Consider the following 23,101-nt stretch of genomic DNA (forward strand, 5'->3'; position numbering starts at 1 on the left):
TAATGATCATAACCCGCCAGGAAGACTAACAGGTAAGTTCAAGAACCACAGTCAGTCACCTGAAGTTGGTCTTTCCAGTCCTCGTTCCGGGTTATGTGTCATAGCAACCAGTATCAAAATGTAAAAGAACAGAAGTTTTAAAAGATACATAGCAAAATTGTAATAATGAGTAGCCAAATGTCCAGTAAAAAGATAAAAGTCAAGTAAATGGAGTAAAATTTGTAAAAGTAATTAAAGATAAAAGCAAAACGGCAATTAAAACAGAAAATGGCGTAAAAACCAATGTTGACATCCAGTCAACAAAGTTGTAAAGAACTACCTGTAGCAGAATGGTAATGATCATAACCCGCCAGGAAGACTAACAGGTAAGTATAAAAAACCACCGTCAGTCACCTGAAGTTGGTCTTTCCAGTCCTGGTGTCAAGTTATTAAATGTTCTGGCCATTGTCCAATGTCAAATTGAAGGAGAGAGATTAAAACTGTAAAAAAGGAACCACAATTAAAAAGGTGTAATGAATAAATATGCAACACTTAAATGAGATTAAAAAGATTAATGGCCATTAAAAAATTAAAAACATTATCAAGGTGGACAGAGTCACCATCACCAATAACTCTGTCCAATGTTACAGACTGACCTTGGGAAAAAATATGTTTAAAATATTGCCGTCTTTGAGAATTGTAACAATGGCAAGAAAGTAAAACGTGGCTGATAGTGATTTGAGTGTTACACAAATTACACATTGGTGCATCAGTTCCAGATAAAAGAAAATGATGAGTTAAAAAACTGTGACCAATGCTTAGCCTAGTGAGAACAACATCCTCCTTCCGAACTTTACGGAAGCTAGATGGCCAAAGTCTAATTTTGGGTTTGATTTGAAAAAGTTTGCTGTCACGTTGCTCACTCCAAGTGGACTGCCAGCTGGCACGGAGTCGAGCCTTGAAGACAACACCATAGTCCATGTACACAATAGGCATAGGAGTGATGGTGCTGAAGCAGACATATTTAGCTGCCATGTCTGCAAGCTCGTTCCCGCGAATACCAACATGGTCTGGTATCCAGAAAAACTGGATTGAAGTAGCTGCTAATGAGAAATGGGCCAGTCGGTTTCGAATATCAGCGAGAATAGGATGTGAGCTAACATGTAGCGATTCCAAGGCAAGTATAGAACTAAGCGAATAAGTATAAATAGTGCAGTTGGAGTACTGCTCAGCTGCAATATGATCCAGGGCAAGAGATATGGCATGCAGTTCAGCAGTGAACACAGAAGCTGTAGAAGGGATTCTGCGCACAACTACTGACCCATAGCAAACCATAGCAGAGCCCACTGAATTACCTGATTTGGAACCATCTGTATAAATGGAAACTGAATGATTGTTTGAAAGATATTCATTGAATAAAAGACGGTACTTCCAATCTGGAGTATCTGCCTTTTTAGGTGACTGAAAGAAAGGTCACATTTGGGGCTGTAATAAGCCATGGTGGGATGGGCCAACCTGTGGAATCTGCAATGTTATCCAAGGACAGACCCAATTCATCCAATTGCACCCGGATCACGAAGGCCAAGCGGAGCAATGACAGATCGTCTGTTCTGAAAAAGTACTGCCCACCGAGGAAGGAAAACACATTTCCAGGTGGGATGCTTTGGTGAAGAATGAAGTTTCGAAGTATATTGTAAAGATAGTTGCAAACGGCAAAGGTGTAGAAAAGGTTCATGAGATTCAATGTATATACTTTGAACTGGAGAGGTACGGAAAGCCCCAGAGCAGAGTCGAAGTCCTTGGTGATGAATGGGGTCCAGCATCTTTAAGGCCAAGGGTCTGGCAGAGCCATATACCATTGATCCATAATTGAGTTTCGATCTAATAAGAGCACGATATACCTTTAACATTGAACAGCGATCTGCCCCCCAACTGGTAGAAGAGAGAACATGGAGGATGTTCAGTGCTCTTGTGCATTTGACCCGAAGCTGCTTTAAGTGTGGTATAAGGTCAGTTTACGATCAATGATAAGCCCCAAGAACTTGGTCTCCGGGACCACTGGCAGCAAAACTTCACCGATATGAAGTTCAGGATCAGGGTGAATACCCCGTCGACGACAAAAGTGCATGCATACAGTTTTGGAGAGAGAGAAATTAAAACCGTTCGCCAGAGTCCACTTCTGTACACAACTGAGGGCGGTTTGTAGTTGCAGCTCAATATATCTCATGTTGGATGACTGACATGAGATGTGAAAGTCGTCGACATACAGCCCATTCAGTGAGAGGGAGTTGTTCAGCAATGGCATTTATCTTTATACTGAAGAGTGTAACACTCAATACACAGCCTTGAGGGACTCCAAGTTCCTGTACAAAAGAACGGGAAAGTGTCGAACCCACACAAACTTTGAATCTCCTGTCCATTAAAATTTTTTTCATAAACATGGGTAGATGGCCATGTAACCCATATGTATGGAGGTCTCGCAAAATGCCATACCTCCATGTTGTGTCGTAAGCCTTCTCTACGTCAAAGAATATTGATACAAGATGTTGGCGGTTGAGAAAGGCTCCTCTGATAGATGTTTCAAGACGAATTAGGTGGTCTGTGGTGGAGTGCTGTCGACGGAACCCACACTGGGTGGGCGAGAGGAGGTTGTTCGATTCAAGGAACCAAACAAAACGAGCATTAACCATCCTTTCTAATGTCTTACAGAGAGAGCTCGTCAAAGCAATTGGACGGTAGTTTGAAGGAATCTTGGGATCTTTCCCTGGCTTAAAGAAAGCTAAAATAATAGCCTGGTGCCAGGCATCAGGAAAAACATTCTCCTGCCAGATCCGATTGAAAACAATCAGAAGGACATCAAGAGAAGCAGAAGATAGATGGTGCAGCATGTCCTAATGAATATCATCAGGTCCAACAGACGTACTGGCAGACCGATGAAGGGCCATTTTTTAGTTCCACCAGGGTAAAGGGACAATTATAGTCAAAGAAACAGTCAGTTCGAAAGGAAAGAGGTGATCGCTCTGCCCGAGTCTTGATGGCCAGGAAGGTGGAGGAACAAGCAGAAGTGCTAAATACCCGGCAAAAGCTTTCACCTAGAGTGTTAGCGATGTTCCGAACATCAGTCACCTCCTGACCATCAGAGAGTAAGATCGAGAGGGGCACAGAATTGTAGTGCCCATTAACCTTTCGAATCCTGTCCCATATGATCTTGAAACTGGTGGTAGAAGATATGCTGGTTGTGAACTTAATCCAAGATTCCTTCTGGCTTTGATGTCTTACCCACCTAGCATGTGCACGGGCCCGTTGGAAAGCAACCCGGTTTGAAAGTGTGGGATATCTACGAAAAGTATCCCAGGCCCGCTTTTGAGCCTCCCGTGCTAAGTGGCAAGCAGGATTCCACCACGGACGAGAATATCGTGAAAAACATGTCGAGGTTTTAGGAATACACTGAGCAGCTGCATGTGTAATACAGTCAGTTACCGCTGCTACACAGTCGTCTATTGATGGCTGATTTACAATGGCAGGATCAAGTTCTGCGAGAGCAGTGAAAGTGGACCAGTCTGCCTGATCCAGCTACCACCGGGGCACGCGGGTAGGGTGGCATCGACCACGGCCAGTCTCTCTCAAAAGGATCGGAAAATGATCACTGCCTAGTTGATTACTGTCAACCCTCCATGAAAATGGGAGAATAATGAAGGGGAGCAAACTGAGAGATCAATAGCAGTAAAGGACTGACTAGGTGCATGAAAGTAAGTGGAAGAACCAGTATTGAAAAGAGAAAGATTGTGATCAGAGAGCATCCGCTCTACAGATCAGTCCCTCCCATCACTAATAGCACTTCCCAGAGGGGATGATGTCCATTAAAATCCCCTAGGATTAGAAAATGAGATGGCAATTGTTCAACGAAAGCATCAAGATCTGATTGATCATATGTCTCTCCAGGGGACAGGTACAGAGAACAAACAGTGATGGTATAACCCAAGGAAACACGGATGGCTACAGCCTCCAAGGGTGTGTTGAGTGACAAAGACAGGGTGGGCACGTGTTGATCAACCAACAGTGCCACCCCTCCATGTACTCGACCATCACACAACCTGTCATTTCTGTACAGAGAAAACTGCCAAATGGAGACAGTGTCAGCAGTTTTGAGGTGTTTCTTGTAAAGAAAGACAAACAGGATGGTAGGAAGCAATCAGCGTTTTGATATCATCCAGATTAGAACGTAAACCTCGACAGTTCCATTGTATCAAGGTGGCCATTTTTAAGAACGGGTAGATGAAGTGGCTGGAGAACCCTTCGGTTTACGACCACGTCTTTTTTCTTTACTGTCTTTAGTCGGAGGAGGTCTATCAACCTCCATGGATCCTGCTCTGGGTCGGGTGGGCAGGTTTTTGTTATTGGAAGGGGAATCCAGTGAATGAGGACGCGAACGAATAATTGTTTTGTCTCTTGTGGTGGAAGAAAAAGATGTATCAGAAGAAATGCCTGTATTTGAAACTGAAGGACGTGGATCTTGAGGTTTGTTGGAAGGTATGGGAGGAACAGAGATGGGTGTGGAAGTCGATTCATCAACCTTTTTAACCATGGAGGTCAAAAGGCTTTTCATTTGTTTTGAAAACAATTCTCTTGGAGGCACAGAGAGATCTGTCTGCACTCCCACTATAGTTGTGGAATGAAGTGCAGCAGCACATGTCCGAGATGGAGTTGTGGACAGCAATTTCCAAGCCTCAGGATAACTAATGTTATGTGTCGTTTTCAAACGCTGCACCTCTTTTTCCTCCAACCATTTTGGGCAAGAATGAAAGTAAAAGGGGTGAGAACCATTGCAGTTTACGCAATGTGGGTTCATGTCACAGTCATAGGCATCGTGGTCCTTGCCTCCACAACGAGCACATGTCAGGGAACCAGGACAAGATGTCTTTGAGTGGCCGAATCTCTGACATTGGAAACATCGAAGAGGGTTTGGTATGTATGGCCGAACCCTGCAAATGAGATAACCTGCCTTGATGGTGGCAGGTGCACGTGGTGAAGTAAATGTTAAAACGAGGGTATTTGTTGGCAGTGTAACTCCATCTTTGCGAGTGGAGATGCGCCTCACTGCAGAAACTCCTTGAGTGGAGAGACCAGCGAGAATCTCTGACTCGAGAACATTCTTCAAATCCCTTTCAACAATAACTCCTCATGAAGAATTCAAGGTAGCATGGTGTGTAATCTCAATAGGTATATCCCCAATTGCCTTTGAATTCAAGAGGAGTTCACTGTGTTGGGATGTGGATGTTTCAACCAATATGTCACCAGATCAAAGTTTCTTTACTGACTTTGGAGAGCCAGCAAGTCCCTCTAGTCCCCTTTGAATGAAAAAAGGGGACATTTGCCCTAAAGGTTTTTCCGAAAGAGAATGTAATATAAGAAAATGAGGTACGTGTGTTACTAATGTTGAAGATTGCTGTTCTGAGTATTCAAGGCGTGGTCGCTACCCATTGACTGTTTTTTACAATTTTATTTAAATTTCTTAGAGGATCCATAGGAAAAAGAAAAAATTTCGGTACCCACTGACCCCACCCACCATGGAGCCCTACAAGGGGACGCACTACAAAGTCACGCAAGGACAATGCAGCAACACCAGGGTTTCGTGAGCACTATACCCAAACACCAGCATCAGGCACAATGACCACAACACCCGTTGAGAACTTCCAACACTGGTACTTGGTTGACTCTAGCCCAAGTGGACCAGCCGATTGACCCAAGGGGGGCCACCCAAAGGCCTCCCGTCTACAGGAATTCGAGGCCAAAGTGGTGTGTTAGGGTTGGACCCCTCAACCACCAAGATCCTCTCCTCCCCTTCACGGGTCGCCACGCACGGCAAACACGTGGGTGGATGTTTAGATCCCAGAGAAGGTAACCAGATAGAACAGAACCTTCCCTGGGAGGTCCTCTCACCATGTACAGGAATCCACACCGAGGGGAAGAGTGAGAGTCAGATTTCATGAGGGGATACCTCGAATAATTTATGTGAATCTACATTCAATGAAGCATAGGCAAGAAAGATGAGTTACCATAGTAATGGGAGAAATATCTCAGGAAAATGAGGTAATTCCATAGAATAAATAAATGGAAACATGAACTATGAATAGAGGCAATGCAAGCCAAATAACAACAAACTGCATGGATAGGATGAAGAAAATGATCCAGATCAGAACAAGAAGAAAAGTGAGAAATGGTAAAAAAAAAAAAAGGGAACTGGGAGTGAATGTCCCATTCATAAGCCACAAGTATTTCATGAAGAACAAGTAGAATACTAAAAAATATAAAAACAATGGCAAATAATACACAAAGCACTAGTCGTATACACTAAAGTTTATTTGAAAGTAAAACTAAAGTTTCAAAGAGAAGAAGGGTAAGGGCATGGAAAGCAGCATTGAAGTACCAATCAGGAAGGACTGCAGGATAAAGGTAGCAAAATGAATGAAAGAGTATAAAAATGACATGAAAAAAAGCAAAATGATTAAAATGGGAAGACTCAAGAGAACTACAGAGTGCTGATCTATAGCCAACAATGGCCAGTGACAAGCCTTGGATGAATAGTCAATAAAATGAATGATAAAATAAATATTTGTGAGATATGACTGCTGCAGGTTTGCTAAACAACCCAGACATGCCAACTCCCAAATTTAGAGAAGAGGATGGCAGTAGGAGACTTGCTGGGATGGAGCCAAATGAGAAAGTAAGCATTACATAGGTTCACCTCAGTCATTCCAAGGCCTGGGACTGAAAACTACTGTAGGGTGAGAAATGTCTGCATGGTAAATCCAGGGAGGTCAAGAAACCAAAATATAAAATACCCAAGACCAGATGATTGTCGATACATTCCTTAAAACTATGAAAAGACTGGAATAAATATAGGAAAGGGATAAGAAATTTATCTGATTACATCTTTATCCATGTGGTCCAACACTGCCACAAAACAAGATTCCTTGGAGGAAGGAAAGGAGCAGGAACAAAAGATATTGGAGAAGGGGAAAAAGCAAAGGCTCTCTGACAGGATTCCAAGTATCTGAAAAAAGATCACAAACAAAGGGCAAAGGTCCAAAAACTGAACAAAACAGGCCCTACTGACCCTGAGCCTATAGGATAGTCACTTTCAAGACAAGTAGTGAGAAGACAGATGGAAATAGTGGTGAAAGGGAGAAAAGAGGAAACAGGAGGACAGGAGACAGAGAAGGAGCAGAGAAGAGACAGTGAGAATAGAGAAAATATTGACACGAGAACCCAACATATAACTCCGAGGGGCAACTACAATACCCCGATAAAAAGTTAAAGAGGAAGACAGACATATAGGAAAAGGTTGTACCAATTGTAACTAAGAATATCCATCATTAAGGCCACACAAATCAATGATTTGTGACCAATAGAGTAAATGCTTGGTGTTTAAAGAAGTCATAAAAGCACTGATATGAGGACCCTCAAAGTGGAAAGAGATCTACCAAAACACCATAAAATGTACAGACCACTTTGTGGGTAGGTTCCAGGCTGTGCGAGACAGCTGATCAGCCAATAAATTCAAATCTTCCATGATACAACAGGCTGAGAACTGGATATGGAGGAGCTCAAAACAAAGAAACCAGAATTCCTAAAAGCAAGTTCTTCCCTGTTAATTAATGTAAGAAACAAAGTGGCATTCTCTGAATGAATCAATACAAGAGGTCCAAGGATGAGAGAAGATAGTGGAATAGATTTAAGACTTCATGAGGTACGGATAAGAGAGATGTCCAGGGTCAAATGAGAATAATCAAGTCACCATGGCAGCAGAAGATAGAGTTGGAGAGAGAGAGACATGAGAAGGGCCAACAGATCTCTGGTTGCATTCCACTAATTTGTTACAGTCCACTAAGAAGAATGTAAATAAATGTGTCAGGGAGAGAAAAAGAACTCAAGAGAAACTGAAGTCCCCAGAAGAAGCAGAACACCTCATTGAAGAGGAGGAGAAGATATGATAGCTTTGGTGATCAGAAGCTCTTTATCTAGAAACAAAGGAAAAGCCCACCTAGGAAACAAGTCAAGAAAGATTCCCAAGGGAATAAGATACTGAGCAGTGTTCAATGCTAGCTTGAATAGTATGATCAGTTAACCTAGACATAATGATTCCCAAAGAATAAGGAAGGTCTTATCAAAGGATGCCTTCTAAGATGAAGCAAAAAGTAGAAAATTGCATGTAGCAGTGAAGTTGCAGATTGAAACAATGCATTCTAATGAAAAAGCTCTCAGGAACTGATTAAACATACATAGAGCCACAACCAACTGGAAAGGAAGGAGCTTGAACTGAAAAATTCAACTGTTTTTAATGAAATGAAGGAAACAACAACAACCCAGATTAATCACAATATGGAAAAAAGCATCCAAAACATACACCTTGATCATCTACACTCTTGAAGAGAATACCCACATGAAATTGTGAAAAACCTTTTCACTTTAAAATGATAATGAAAAGAAGATGGTTCAGGTGCAACTATGTTAAACCATCAATCCTACTCTTCTTTGAAAACATATAATGATGGCATAAAATCCAATATTGGGGATCAAGGGTCTATTTTGCTGCTCATATTGCTTTGAGGGAACACAGCTTCTTCTAGGTACCAAAGACACAAGGGATCTTAGGGGATAGACAGAAGACTGGGAGAAAAAGAAAAGATTAAAAGTTCTGACAATTAAAATCATAGCAACATAACCTGATAGTGGAAACAGCATTTTCATGCTCAAGAAGAATAACATCTACAGGGTACTTTAATTCTGTATGTGGTGAAAAGCATTACATAAGCTTTTACTCCTTCACACAGGCATGTTAATCTTTTCTTGCCAATGATATCCACTATGTTATTAGTAATTATCTTTGAAACTGATGTGCTCCAGCATTTGCACCTCTTCAATATTTCACTTTACTAATATCCTGCCTGTAGCAGCATTGTAAAGTTCAATGGTGAGAAATTTTGCATAAACCAAACCTACAGGTACTATACATGTTATCCTGTTATGGTGTGAAAGCCTTTAATAAATTGGTGGTGCATAATAAAATTAATTGTAATTGTCATGGCTTATATAAATAGTCTTCTGGTCACTATTGTATTCAGTGTATCTTAGTTGGCTTGAAGAACTCTGGATTGAATAAACCCCATCATCAGCATGGTTGAAATACTATTATCATACACTCTTCTAATTCTTGAAAATTCATTATGGACTAGATTAGTAATGTAGTGCTAAAACCATAATATGCTTAACATAATGCCTTACGACAAATATAATTCACAACTCACATCTGTGAAAACATGCAACTGCATTAGCACCTTAAAACCATTATTTTAAACTACAATTAATACCATTTAAGAAAGTTGGTTGGTTGGTTGATTTAGTGTTTTATGGCCCAAAGCTGCTAGGCTATCTGTGCCAAAGATCAAATAAAAAGGTAAAAGTAAATTTAGTAAAATTCATAAAAGGGAATTATAGTAAAACAAAACAAAGTTTAAAAAAACATAAAAAACATAAAACCAATGTTTACATGTAGTCTACAACATCAAGAAAAAAACTACAGTAATTCAAGCTGTAAAGAACTTTCTGTAGCGTAATTGTAATAATCATAACTCACCAGGAAGACTAACAAGTAAGTACAAAAACTATCATCAGGCACCTGAAGTTGGCCAAAAGGAGCAATAGCAGACCGTCTGGTATGAAAAAGCCAGGCCCATTGAGGAAGGAAAAAACAACCCAAAGTGGGATGCTTTGGTAAGGAACAAATTTTCAAAACATATAGTAAAGACAGCTGCAAAAGGTGAAAGTGAAAAGAAGGTTCCTGAGACTCTATGTATAAGCTCTGAAATGGGGAAGTGCAGAAAGAACCAGTGCAGAGCCGAAGTCCTTGATGACAAATGGGGTCCAGCATCTTTAAGGCCGAGGTTCTGGCAGAGCCATAGGCCAATGATACATAGTCGAGTTTCGATCGAATAAGAGCATGATATATATTTAGCATAGAACGTCGACCCACTCCCCAAGTGGTAGAAGAGAGGACATGGAGGATGTTCAGTGCTCTTGTATATTTGACCCGTAGCTGCTTGATGTGTGGTATAAAGGTTAGCCTACGGTCAAAGACAAGCCACAAGAACTTTGTCTCAGGGACCACAGGCAGTACAACTTCACTGATACGGGGTTCAGGATCAGAGTGAATACCCTGTTGGTGGCAATAGTGCATGCAAACAGTTTTAGAAAGAGAGAAGTTAAAGCCGTTTGGTGTGGTCCACTTCAGTAAATGATTGGGGGTAGTTTGTAGCTGCCTCTCAATATACCTCATGTTCGACAACTGATGTGAGATGTGAAAGCCTTCAACATAGAGCCCATTTGCAACAGTGAGAGGGAGTTGTTGAGTGATGGCATTAATTTTTATACTGAAAACTGTGACACTCAGAACACATCCCTGAGGGACTCCAAGTTCCTGTAGAAAAGAATGGGAAGTGTCGAACCCACACAACTCGGAATCTCCTGTCCATTAAAAATGTTTAATAAAATTGGGCAAATGGCCACGTAACACACATATATGGAGGTCTCGCAAAATGCCATACCTCATAAACCTTAAAAAATATTGACACAAAATGTTGCAATTTGAGAAAGGCTTCTCTGATTGATGTTTCAAGTCAAGTCAGGTAGACCATGGTGAAGCACTGTTGTCGGAACCCATATTGGGTGGGCAAGTGGAGGTTGTTTGATTCAAGGAACCAAACAAGATAAGCATTAACCATCCTCTCTTAGGTCTTTCAGAGACAGCTCGTCAAAGCAATTGGACTGTGATTTGAAGGAATCTTGGCAACAGTTCAATGAAAGCATCAAGGTCTCATTGATCATATCTCTCTCCAGGTGACAGGAAAAGAGAACAAACAGTGATGGTATGACCCAAGGAAACACGGATGGCTATGGCCTCCAAGGGTGTGTCGAGTGGCAATGACAGGTTGGGCACATGCTGATCAACCAACAGTGCCACCCCTCCATGTACACGTCCATAACACAGCCTGTCATTTCTGTATAAAAAAAAAAAAACGCCAAAAGGTGACTGTATCGACAGGTATCAGAAATATTTCTTGTAAGGTAAGACAAACAGGATGGTAGGAAGCAATCAGTGTTTTGATGTCTTCCAGATTAGAACGTCAACCTCGACAGTTCCATTGTATCAGGGTAGCCATTTTTATTTACATGTACGCAAATTGGGTGGAAAGCTCTTCTGTTTATAACCACGTCTTTTTTTTCTTACTGCCCTTATTTGAGGGAGATCTATCGAATTTCATGGATCATGCCCTGGGTCGATTGAGCAGGTCTTTGCTGTTGGAAAGAATTCCAGAGATTGAGAACAAAAGATTGTTTAGCATCTTGGTGTGAGAGATGAAGATGTATCCGAAGAAATGCCTGTACCTGGAACTAAAGAATGTAAATCTTGGGGTTTGGTGGAAAGTATATAAGGAACAGAGATAGGTGTTGAAGTTTATTCATCAACAATTTTAACCATCGAGGTCAAAAGACTTTTCATTTGTTTGGAGAACAATTCTTGAGGAAACACAGAGAGATCTTTCTGCACTCTCACTGTAGTTGTGGAATGAAATGCAGTAGCATACATTCGAGATAAGCCTTTAGGATAGATAATGTTATGAATCATTTTCAAATGCTGCACCTTTTTCTTCCAACCATTTAGGGCAAGAATGAAAGTAGGATGGGTGAGAGCCATTTCAATTAATGCAATGAGAGTCTCATTCACACTCGTAGGCATCATGGTCCTTGCCACTCCAACAAGCACACATCAAGAAACCATGACATAAAGTCTTTGAGTGACCGAACTGTTGGCACTGGAAACATCGGAGAGAGTTTGTAATGTATGGCCATTCTCTGCAATTGATGGTGGCAGTCAGACGTGGTAACGTAAATGTGAGAATGAGGACATTGGTCAGCACCATAATTCCATCTTTGCGAGTGGAGATACGCCTCACTGCAGAATCTCTTTGGGTGGAAAAACCAGCGAGAACCTCCGACTCTGGGATGTTCTTCAAATCCCTCTCAGCAATGACTCCTTGTGATGACTTCAAAGTAGCATGAGGTGTCACCTCAATAGGTATATCCCAAATTGCTTTTGAATGCAAGAGTTCACTGTGTTAAGATGTGAATGTTTCCACCAATATGTCACCAGATCAAAGCTTCTTTACTGACTTTGGAGAGCCAGCAAGTCCCTTTTGAATGAAAAATGGAGACATATGCCCTACAGGTTTGTCTGAAAGTGAATGTAATATACGAAAATAAGGTACAACAGATGGTACAATTTTATTAAGATTTTTAATTGGAGTATCCATAATAAAGAGAGGGAAATTTTGGTGCCCACTGACCCCACCCATCATGGAGCCCTACAAGGGGATGCACTACAATGTCAAACAAGGACACTGCAGCAACGCCAGGGTTTTGTGAGCACTATAACACCAGCATCGGATACAATGTCCACAACACCTGTTGAGTACATCCAACGCTGGTACTTAGTTGACCCTAACCCAAGTGGACCAGCCGTTTGACCCAAAGGGGACCACCCCAAGGCAGCCCGTCTACAGGAATTCAAGGCCAATGTGGTGTATTCGGGTTGGACCCCTCAACCACCAGGATCCTCTCCTCCCCTTCACGGGTTGCCACATACAGCAAACATGTGGGTGGATGTTTAGATCCTAGAGGAGGTAAACAGAAAGAACAGAACCTTCCTTGGGAGGTCCACTCACCATGTACAGGAAGCCACACCAAGGGGCCATTTAGGAAATACAATATAAATGTTACAGTTCAGAAATGAGTTATGCTTAGATATAAATAATAGCAAAAAGTGAATAAAAGAATATACTGAAGCTTTCAATGACTCAACATACATGTTTACATATGACAAACCATATACAAAATACATTAAAATGTATTTATAGCATTTGCTAAAACACTCATACTTGTGTTAATGTTAACACCACAATACACACACATTCTATTCTCATAAAATGTCTTTTTTTTGTGACAGTTTTTTACACATTTTATTAGCAATTCATAAACTTTTAGAATCTGCTGCAACAAACACCTTTTGATACAATTTTAATTGTTCTAAATCATGTTTATTACATCCAATTCATCTGGCATCAGGGAGGAATATGATTCTATTTTTTAAATATATAATTATGAAAACGTAGTTCAGATTACATCATTGTTTTCAGCATTTTACAAAGCAACAATGATCTCTTTCATTGAACTTTTTTCCCTCATCACACAAACTACCTTAAGTTCCAGATGGAAGATTACTCAAACATTCCCAATCTTATGTTTGAAAGCTGTGTTTATAAAATAAACTGTTTATAACAAAAATACACACAAACAGTAACACACATTAGGTTTACTTTGTAGTATTTCAATTCTCAAACAGTGATATACAAAAAAGTTAAAAGCACTGTTAACAATGTTAATCTTTTTTAAGTGTAAATGTATTTCGAAGATAGATACCTTTATATGGACAAGAAATTACTTTCATGTGATGTTCAGTAAGCACTTCCTGCATCTTTCATTTTGTGATTTTTTCTTATTTATGATATTCTTGCTTACATTTTTTTGTTTTAGACAACTCTCTATTAATGGGTAGGATCAACAAGTACAAAAATATCAAATATCATGTTTCCTGGACTTTTTTTTGAAAAAAAAACAACAAAAATCACCAAAATGAAATGATCAAGGATATGCAAGAAAAGTAAATGCAAAATGATTTTTATGCAGAATAGTTTGATGTTAAGACAACCAAACTGGAGATAAAAATTAAAAGGAAGTTTAAAAAGATAGCTCGAATGGCTCATAAGAAAAAAAATTCTGTTACAAGTTTAACAGTGTAGAAAATGCACAATGTTTTAACATGGTTTTGTCATCAGCAGCTTCTTTGTTATAAAATTTTGTATTATCACTGATTACTTTAGGTTACGCAACTCTAAGCTTTTGTCAGAGTTATCATATATAAATCTTTCAAATATAATTCTACTTGACCATTACCAAAAACAGTACTTGATAATGACAAAACCCTGTTAAAATGTTGTGTCTCTGTTATGCTAAACTTGTAATAAATTTTTATTTTTCTTGAAAGCAGTCTCCAAGTTTTATTGTCAGGGGAGTGGATTTCTTATCACCAAAAGTACTAAAAGATTAAAATATATTCAATGCTATATCATAAAATTAAGAGCAAGGAATTAAAAACTATCAAACAGAAATCTCGAGATAATTCTAACAAATAGTCATTGAAAAAATTACTATGTCAAACAATTATTGCTTAATTTGAAGAATAACTTTATTCCATGTGCTAAGTACAAATTACCAATCAAACTAAACAACAAAATCATGCATCTATGGAAAACACTAACAAACTACACAACACCAATTTAGAGTTACCAAAAGTTCCAATTTCAGAAGTGCAGTATTGCAGCACTTTTTGTGTACTAACTCAAACTAGTACATTGGTATTAAATATAGATATGTAAATATATGTGTAATCAAAAACCAAAAATGTTATTACCACAATCTCCTCCTAAATATTTTTAGTGTCCCACTAAAAACTTTTCAAATGTTAGCAAGTATGCCAATATTTGTTTCTGCTATTTTATTAACATAACCAAAAAAGTTAAACAAACAACTTAAAATATCATTACATTGTAATACCACACTGAAGTAAATAAAAAATATATCAAATGGCACAATAATGTATGCATTATTTAGTATCTGTAATTAATAAATTTATGTAAACTTATTTCACAATCTTATTCAAATTCAGGATTTACTAGAAATTTTAAAAACAAATTCAAAATTTCATGTTTAAAATTTATGAATATTTTATTTATAAATGTATTATCGTTATTGGTAACCAACATCAAAATGAGATAAACCAAAAAAGCCTGACTTCTCTGCTACTTTTGGTATATTAACACTTAGAATTCTGTTTCTAGATTTATTTATAAGTTGATACTTGTTACAACCTTTATAAGACAAACATAAAAATTATATATCTACATTTTCTAAGTAGAACTAAAATTAAAGATATTTTATCCTAGGAGCTACACAGAACTTAATTTCTACCAATTTTTCCCTCAAAATCAGTTAGTTATCGTTGTGATCATGGTTAATAGCCTATAGATCACTTGTCTAATTATTAATTACTTTTCTACAATAAAACCATATAATTAATTACCAACTAGTTTTATCCTAAATTTCAGCTACTACTTTGCTATCATCTTCAGTCAAGTATTAAAGATTATTTTCATGTTGGTAATGATCAAGATTCAATCCTTGGTCCCTTATGGAAGTCTAGTATGTTATACACTCAACTGCAACCTCCCAATCACTGTTTTATTTCATTCTAATTATTCACAATATTTACTTTTAAAAATAATTTACAAGTTATATTTTTTTTCCTATTGGTAATTCTTTTGTTCAGTTTTCCATCACACATGATGTGTATTTTAACATCATTTGATATAGATAATTTAAAAATAAAATTATTCCAAAACATTATATATTTAAACAAATAATTTCATTTACTACTGCAGGCAAACTATCTTATTGCAATTATATGTAGCTTATACTTCATCAAATACAATGTTTATTACAAATAAGTATCAGATTATGTTGAAAAACTATTAAAAACCAGAAAAAATCATACAAAGGTAATTAATATTTTTACATTTACATTTTTATATACAGAAATATAAAGAGAATATAAATATTTTGCTCAGCACTTCCCTTACATGTCAGTTGTGTAGATATATGTGTGCATATAATCACTGGTATTATTCAAATCATTTTCACAAAATAATATTTTTTCCTTTCCCACCTTTCAGGTGTTCATGCTAGAACAGCCCAAGAAAAAATGTCAATATGCATGAACAAGTGAATTAATGACCAGAAACACGGCTAGGCACTAATTCAAATAAACTTCTAAATGTACTTCTTCAGAACAAAGTATTAGTCTTACAACTAAAAAAAACAACTGTTTGAAAATTATTATTATTTACCACATTAAGCTTGTTATTACTAGAGTAATATTTTACTACTGTACTTCTGAATGAAAAGTATATAATTTTTTTGTGAAATCTATTATTTGAATTCATATACTTTGAAAAAATAATAAAGTAGGCTTAATTCATAAGATTAAATATACAAAAAATACCAAAACCTTATCCTAGGACTTATATCTAAATACCTTTAAATATTCAAATACACTTTCTACAAAACTGATTGCATACCACTGCTAAGTACATGTTTTAAACAACAGTATAAATGTATTACATCAAAAGCACACACATCTGAAAGTTAGCAACAGTAACTGTGCTATGAATTATCAATTTCTAGATAAAAACACAACAGGTTCAACAGATAAAACACTACATGATTGTAAATACACATTAAATTATATCAGTTACTGGTTATAAGATGAAGCAAATAGGTGTTGTTTTTTTTATAACTCTGAGTATGCAAATGAAATGAACTGCAACACTGATATGGTATTGTATTCACTCAAACTGTTTCTGTGTGACTTATTTGTTAACAGGTACTTTGTTGAAACAAAGTCATGAGCTCACAGACAATCTTGAGTGTGAACAGTCTGGAAAAACTTTAAAAGCTAATGAGTATGTGGACCCCATCATTCAGTTTTGACGTTTGCAGTAAGCTCCAACGTAAATTCTGAAATTGACAATAAACTATTCATTAGCATTGACTATATATACTTGTCAACAAATTTATTTATTGCACCAACTATACAACCCATATTGTGATAAGTTATTTCTTGTGAAACTACTGAGACACGACTTCAAATATGATTTCATTCTCCGTTTTGATTTTTCAAATTATTCAACAGGTTTTTATATCTTGAATCAAATTAATTGACCACAACTAATATGCATAGTTTGAATCTCCTTTAAAATTTTCAAATGTCAACATAAATTTCCAAATGGATAATTATTCACAACACTTGAAATTACACTTTTCTTTAATCACAAGTATAGGAAGAACATCAAGTCATGTTTATATCACTTATATAAATCATTAGTTAAAAATACCTCTCACTGAAATGATACTCTAATTTCGAGATCTAGTGTTAGAGAATAATTTAAAAAATTGTAATTAAATGACATCATTACCAGTTTTCTTAAATATTTTTTCTTCTTTGTACATTATAATTATATACAACCTAGCACTATAGATAAAACTATGTTCTTAACACTATACAGCTACATATATTAGTATTTTTAATTAAGTATCAGTTCCAAATTAATTTACACATACTTTACATAAATTTCACAGCTTAACTACAATAGCAATGTTCTTAAACATCGAGAAGTAATTGTAATTTAACGTGTTTTTTTTTTTTTTTTACTTTTACTATTTCAGTATTTGTACCGTTTATTCTTTTTCAAAAACACACCTACGCTTGATATAAAACAGACAACATGAACGACATGTCATGATTCCACTAATATATGGTTTGACTATACTTTCCCGGTAAAACTTAAGTATGGTTTCTAGTACTATCACTTGTTTCGTATTATAAAATATCCTCCCACCCCGCCTTCTATCGTTAAAATTATCGGTTAACAAAATACTCCCATATTCGTTTTTTAATTTCACAAACTTGCAACTATTAAACCTTTAAAAAAATTCACAGTGCATTTCTCAACTAGAACATTTACTATGTATTTTATAATTAATAACTGTCAATATATTTCACACTGTCGTTGGTATAACGCAGGTTTCAAAATACATTCCCCTCTTTTTTTATTCACATGCTCTTATGACGAAACAAACTAGCACCTTTCCCAATTCTTGATTTGGTGGAGGAACTATCCACTTAATCACATGAGACGTAGCACCACCGTGTAACATAATTAAACTCAAAATACAGCTTGGATGAGTCTCTATAAAAGTATATTTAGGTACGCCCTCCAGTGTCTCAGCTTTAAGACTAAGGACTTATAATACTATAAAAAACAGATTTTGATAACGTTGGTGAGAGCAGCATAGCTACTACATTGTGTAGTTTTGTGTTTAACTAAAAACAGGTTACGAACATACTGAAAAACATTAGCAATAGTAATTTTCAGAAAACCTTCAGCGTTATTTGTTTAAAACTATATTTTCCCTAGTTTAACCAAAATTCGCAGGAATGCTAGCAGGATACCCAATCGTGTACTATTATTGATTGTATATTTTATATCTACGGCGTTCAATAAAGTCGCCACGTATAGTGAAATGGCTATTGACTTGTGACGAATTAGTGTTTTACTCCTATCACCGACTTTCAATCACATTTTAAATTTTATGAATAAATAGTTTAAAACATTTCTGTGTATTTTCTTCCCTTCTGTATTTATAAAAACACAAGTTAATGTTTTCTAGTCAAGTGACAAAAATGCTAACACATTCTCTACAATTTTGGCGGTTATATAAAAAAAAAACTGTTGGACACCGCTGTTTTATATTTTCAGGATCTGATCAAAAAACAAACTGAAGTTATGATACAGTTAACCAAAACAAAGTATCGAGTGGAAGTCACACTGAGTTATCTGAAGAATGAGCCATTATCTGCTTCTAGGACTTAAAATAATTGTAGAATAAACACTCTGCTATGTGTTACATTGAAACACACTTTAAAATCAAACTAAAAGAAACACTATTAGAACTAATATATCAATCCTAGCTCATCTTCACTATGTGTATAAGTTTATAGCATGTGGGTTCTTTCCGCTTTCTTTCACTGGAGAGTGTAAATTAATAATATAGAGGGCATCTTGAAAGAGCAGAAATAGTGTTGTATCCGACTTTGAAATTTTCTTAAATTCATTGTCAACTTAAGATAAGGAAAACATCGCCATTCACGAAGAATGATTTTTGGAAATTAATATATTTTAAAGCCGAAAAAATCTTCAAGCGTCACTTTTAAATACCGTTAATTTATATTTCGGAAGAACTTTGGTATCTAATATAATAATATCTTCTTTTATGAGAATCACATTGTTTTCTTTTTATGTACTGTAATATTCTTTCTAGGGAAACGTTAGCTTTGTAATTATTCTATACTTTTGTTCGTTTGCTGAACTGTTACCTCAGAGAAAATGTATTGGTTTATCCTTTTATCATTCATCCTAAGTTTTGTTTGCTTTCATAATTATATGTGAAAAAACGGCTGGTATGGATAGAGAAGGCACTATGTAGAGGAGATAACGACGAGGTGTTCGCTCCTCTACATAGTGCCTTCTCTATTCATACCAGCCGTTTTTATACATATAATTTTATCTGCAAGTGGGTTTCTCGTCATCACGGATTGCTTTTATAATGTTGATCTTGATTTTGATGACAAAATATAATACTAACTCCAATAAATGATTGAAGATTAATGTCTATCAGATATTTAGTAATGCCAGAATTGTACTCTTATTGAAATGGGTTTAATTATTATTAAATGTTAAATATCAATAATTATTAATTCAAAAATATATATATGTTCATATCTAATAACATGTCAATTAAATATTTATTTATGCATTGCAATTTAAACATTAGTGTTATTTCTACTGGTTTGGCATTTGTTTGTACATTATCAAGAATAATATCTGTTTTTTGCAAATTGCCATTCTATCTTTAAAACAACAAGATCAATAAAAAATTGAAAATTTAAAAACCTACAAACAGAGATCGTAAAAAGTAAGCAAACAGGGTTGGAGATTTTGTAGACATTGTTTACTCAAACTAAAGACCCCTATTTTGGCTCCATGCTGTTACCTAGAATTACATTTTGAGATTTTTGTTTGTTAGCTTATTTTAAGTATATAGAAGAAACAGATCGACTTTTTAATATCTTCATGACCTTCACAGTACCTTGTTTAGTATCCTACAAAAGGTTTGGGTGTAATATATCAATCTGTTTTCTGTTGCAAGCTGACAAAAGAAAAATGGTAAGAAGAATTACAAACGGACCGTTTTGAACATTTTCCTTTTTTTTTCTTTGTAAATCTAACATTCGTGTATTTTTGTGCATTTTTAGATGTGTTCAGCGTTAGTAAATAATACTAAAGGTTTAAAAGTATTATTTGAACTGCATCTTTACTGTTTAATGTGATTTTCGCCCCAACGTTCTATTAGGGTTTTGTGCTATTCCTTGCGATTCTTATTATGAACCGTTATCGTTATTCCTGATAAAGATGAAAGAAATCTCGGTGATCTCGATAACATTTTTTGTTCTACATGGTCTCATGAACGGTTCCTGCTTAACCCTCTTACTACTACCATTTTTGTCAAAGGGATGCCGAATATCTTTTCAAAAACAGGAAAGAAATTTAGAAAAGGTGACTTTTTCTAAACTTCTACAACTATTTTGCCCTCCTAATAGTAATAAAAGAATTTTAAAAGCTGACAAAACAAGAAAACATACTGTTGTAAGCTGAGATTGTTATCGGTGTTTGCATACAAACTAAAAAACAAACAAACTAACAAACATTCTTCTAAAGAGGTTGCGAGTTTTCACTTCGATTAAGCTATTGTACAGCTTTTTTCAAAATAGCATCAATAATACGATTCCTTAAGGTACATTTCTTTCTTTCGATCCAGGGTAATTATCCGCCTACAAAACCAAACCATTGTTCGGGTACAGAACGCCAACCACAAAACATTCATATTACCAAAAGACTGAATGTTTTAGTAAATAAAATCAAGGTGCGTAGCTACTTGCAACTACGTAAAGATAGTATCGAGACCAAACCGGTCAACTGAAATCAAGACTGAGATCTCGTAATTTGATCTTGTGGTTGGTCTTGAGATCCCGTCTCTGGTTTCTATATGAATGTTTTATGAAAGTAGATTATTTTAACAGGTAATACAGAAATCTGAACTGACTTGGAATGGTTTGGATTAACTATGTAGATATGCACTTAAAATATTTAACCTCATGACTTGTGGGATACCTCACTAAGACCTGTGCGTGACTAAAATAGTGTATTATTGACTATTATGAGTCTAATTTATCTCGAACTTATCATATCCCTATCTTGTTCAAATATATTTTATGGGCTATATATTCTGTGTTTTAATTCGGATCTGACCACACTGAGATAAAGTCATGGTGGAACGGAATGTACATCAGAATTAAATATTTGGTATTGTTTGATGTTTCATCGGTAGTGTTACACTACGAAAAACACTACTTTTTGGAAGGATTTTACATTCAGGTTAGAAAACTAAATTTCCGACGTAAAATGCTCATACATTTAAATCATAAAGATGGGTTTCTGACGTAAAATATTATTTATTGAGACCATAGAGATTAGACCGGTTTTAGAATTAGAAAACAAAGTAATACAGACTGTTCCTCAGCCGTGATAGTAAAAGTGCAACGTCTTTTTACATATGAGAATTCATGAAATCTAGGTAAATGACCGAAACCTTTCGATTGCCCCAAGCAGTAATATGCAACACAATTAAGAAACATTTAAATCTGGAACCACCACAAGTCATGGATACAAAAGTTGCTTTCGTGATAAATCCGCTCATCCGTCACACACATCAATCAACTGTAAGATGAAACGAGTATTCGTGATATTCCATGCGCTATGAATTTCTTGGCTTGCTGACATGAATGTTGAGAAATCATCGTTCTCGTATATTACACCCTTGTACAAATTAATTGAAACAAATGGCCATTTTATAATATTTTCAACATGGCGGCCGATGTAGGCTCGCTGGACCCGCTGATTTCCATTAATAGTCATTTTTTCACACAAAAAGAGATTTGTAGGTCAAAGGAATAAAAGTCAGCTCTTCAACGGTTCGTCGTAGGTTTCTTGATGTCGGTCGAAGAGCAAGGAGACCAGTCAAAAAACAACTTCTTACCAACTCAATGAAAAAAAAACTGTATCAATGGGGTCTAAAATACAAGATCTGAATGCAAGAACAATGGAGGAAGATGTTATTCAGTGACGAGACTAATTTCTTCGTACAGGATCAAAGAAGTCTGCATGTTCACAGATCTCCAGGTGAGAAACTTTGAGAATTTCACATCAATCAGTTTGTAAAACATCCCTTGAAGAAGATGTTTTGGGGCTCTTTCAGCTACTATGGCGTCGGAGGCTTACATATCGTAGAAAGTATGATGCGAGGACCATAATACATCGAAGTTTTGCAGAGAAGAGTCGTTCAAGAATTGAAAAAGAGATTTTTAGATGAATCTGGCATTTTTCAGCAAGATCTGGCTCCGTGCCACACATCGAAACTTGTGAAGAATTCTATGAGTACAACATGAATAAAGCTGCTGGACTGGTCTGGAAACTCTCCGGACTTAAATCCTATTGAAAATCTTTGGGCGATTTGTAAAGAAAGACTTCGGGGAAAAGACTGTACTACGAATGATAAGCTAATTGAGGCCATAATTGAGGTGTGGTACCGCGATCCAAAAATTAGTAAAGATTGCAGTCAACTCGCGGACTCGATGCCTAAGCGGATTAATGATCTTCTAAAAAATAAAGGCAGTCGTATCATGTATTAATTTGTGATGTTTGGATTCTCAGAAATAAAACGCAAAAAATTGAAAATAATCGTAATTTTTCGTCTTGTTTCAATTAATTTGCACAAGGCTGCTGATGTATTATGGAAAGCCTGCAGGGAGCAGTAGTGTACTTTTGTTATGATAGGCTTACGACGAAGCTTTTGTACTGGAAACCACGTTACAGGTCTATTCCGTCAGATATAATCAGACGTAGGGACATTAACTGCAACGAGTGATGAGCACCCAAAAATTGTTTTGTATAACGTGCTAAACTTTTATGAGTCGCTTCCTGATATTCAAGAATTTTGTTCTTTTATGAGAGCATTTAGGTAGTTCACAACTTTTGTTGTTAGCAGTTTCTATTGTACATAAAATTCATTGGAATTATTAGAGAATTGAAATATCTCATTTCGAGAATAATTTTAAGTTATTTTTTAATATACTTGTGCTTCCTGAAAGTTAATTTAATGTAGAAAATATGAATTATGGAAACTTCCTGCCAATAATGTTGCAAAATAGTTA

The 23,101-nt window shown here is 36.4% G+C and overlaps 1 protein-coding gene across 19 annotated transcripts in view; it reads right to left on the reverse strand.

The window, feature by feature from the left end:
* LOC143230323 (uncharacterized) overlaps positions 1–17,975 on the reverse strand; it is a 120,227-nt gene extending 102,252 nt beyond the window's left edge. For 2 of the 19 annotated variants that reach the window (XM_076463669.1, XM_076463670.1), the window contains exons 1-2: positions 17,471–17,765; positions 16,626–16,728 (exon numbers count right to left, since the gene is read on the reverse strand). The gene's annotated coding sequence lies outside the window, so the exon portion shown is untranslated. Of the gene's footprint in view, positions 1–16,246; positions 16,729–17,186; positions 17,322–17,445; positions 17,766–17,856 lie in introns of those variants that run through there. The other 17 variants (XR_013016391.1, XR_013016392.1, XM_076463658.1 and 14 more) reach the window with 17 other exon arrangements.
* Positions 17,976–23,101: the final 5,126 nt, after the last annotated feature.

Source organism: Tachypleus tridentatus, chromosome 10 (assembly GCF_004210375.1).
Source record: "Tachypleus tridentatus isolate NWPU-2018 chromosome 10, ASM421037v1, whole genome shotgun sequence".
Lineage (NCBI taxonomy): Eukaryota > Metazoa > Arthropoda > Merostomata > Xiphosura > Limulidae > Tachypleus > Tachypleus tridentatus.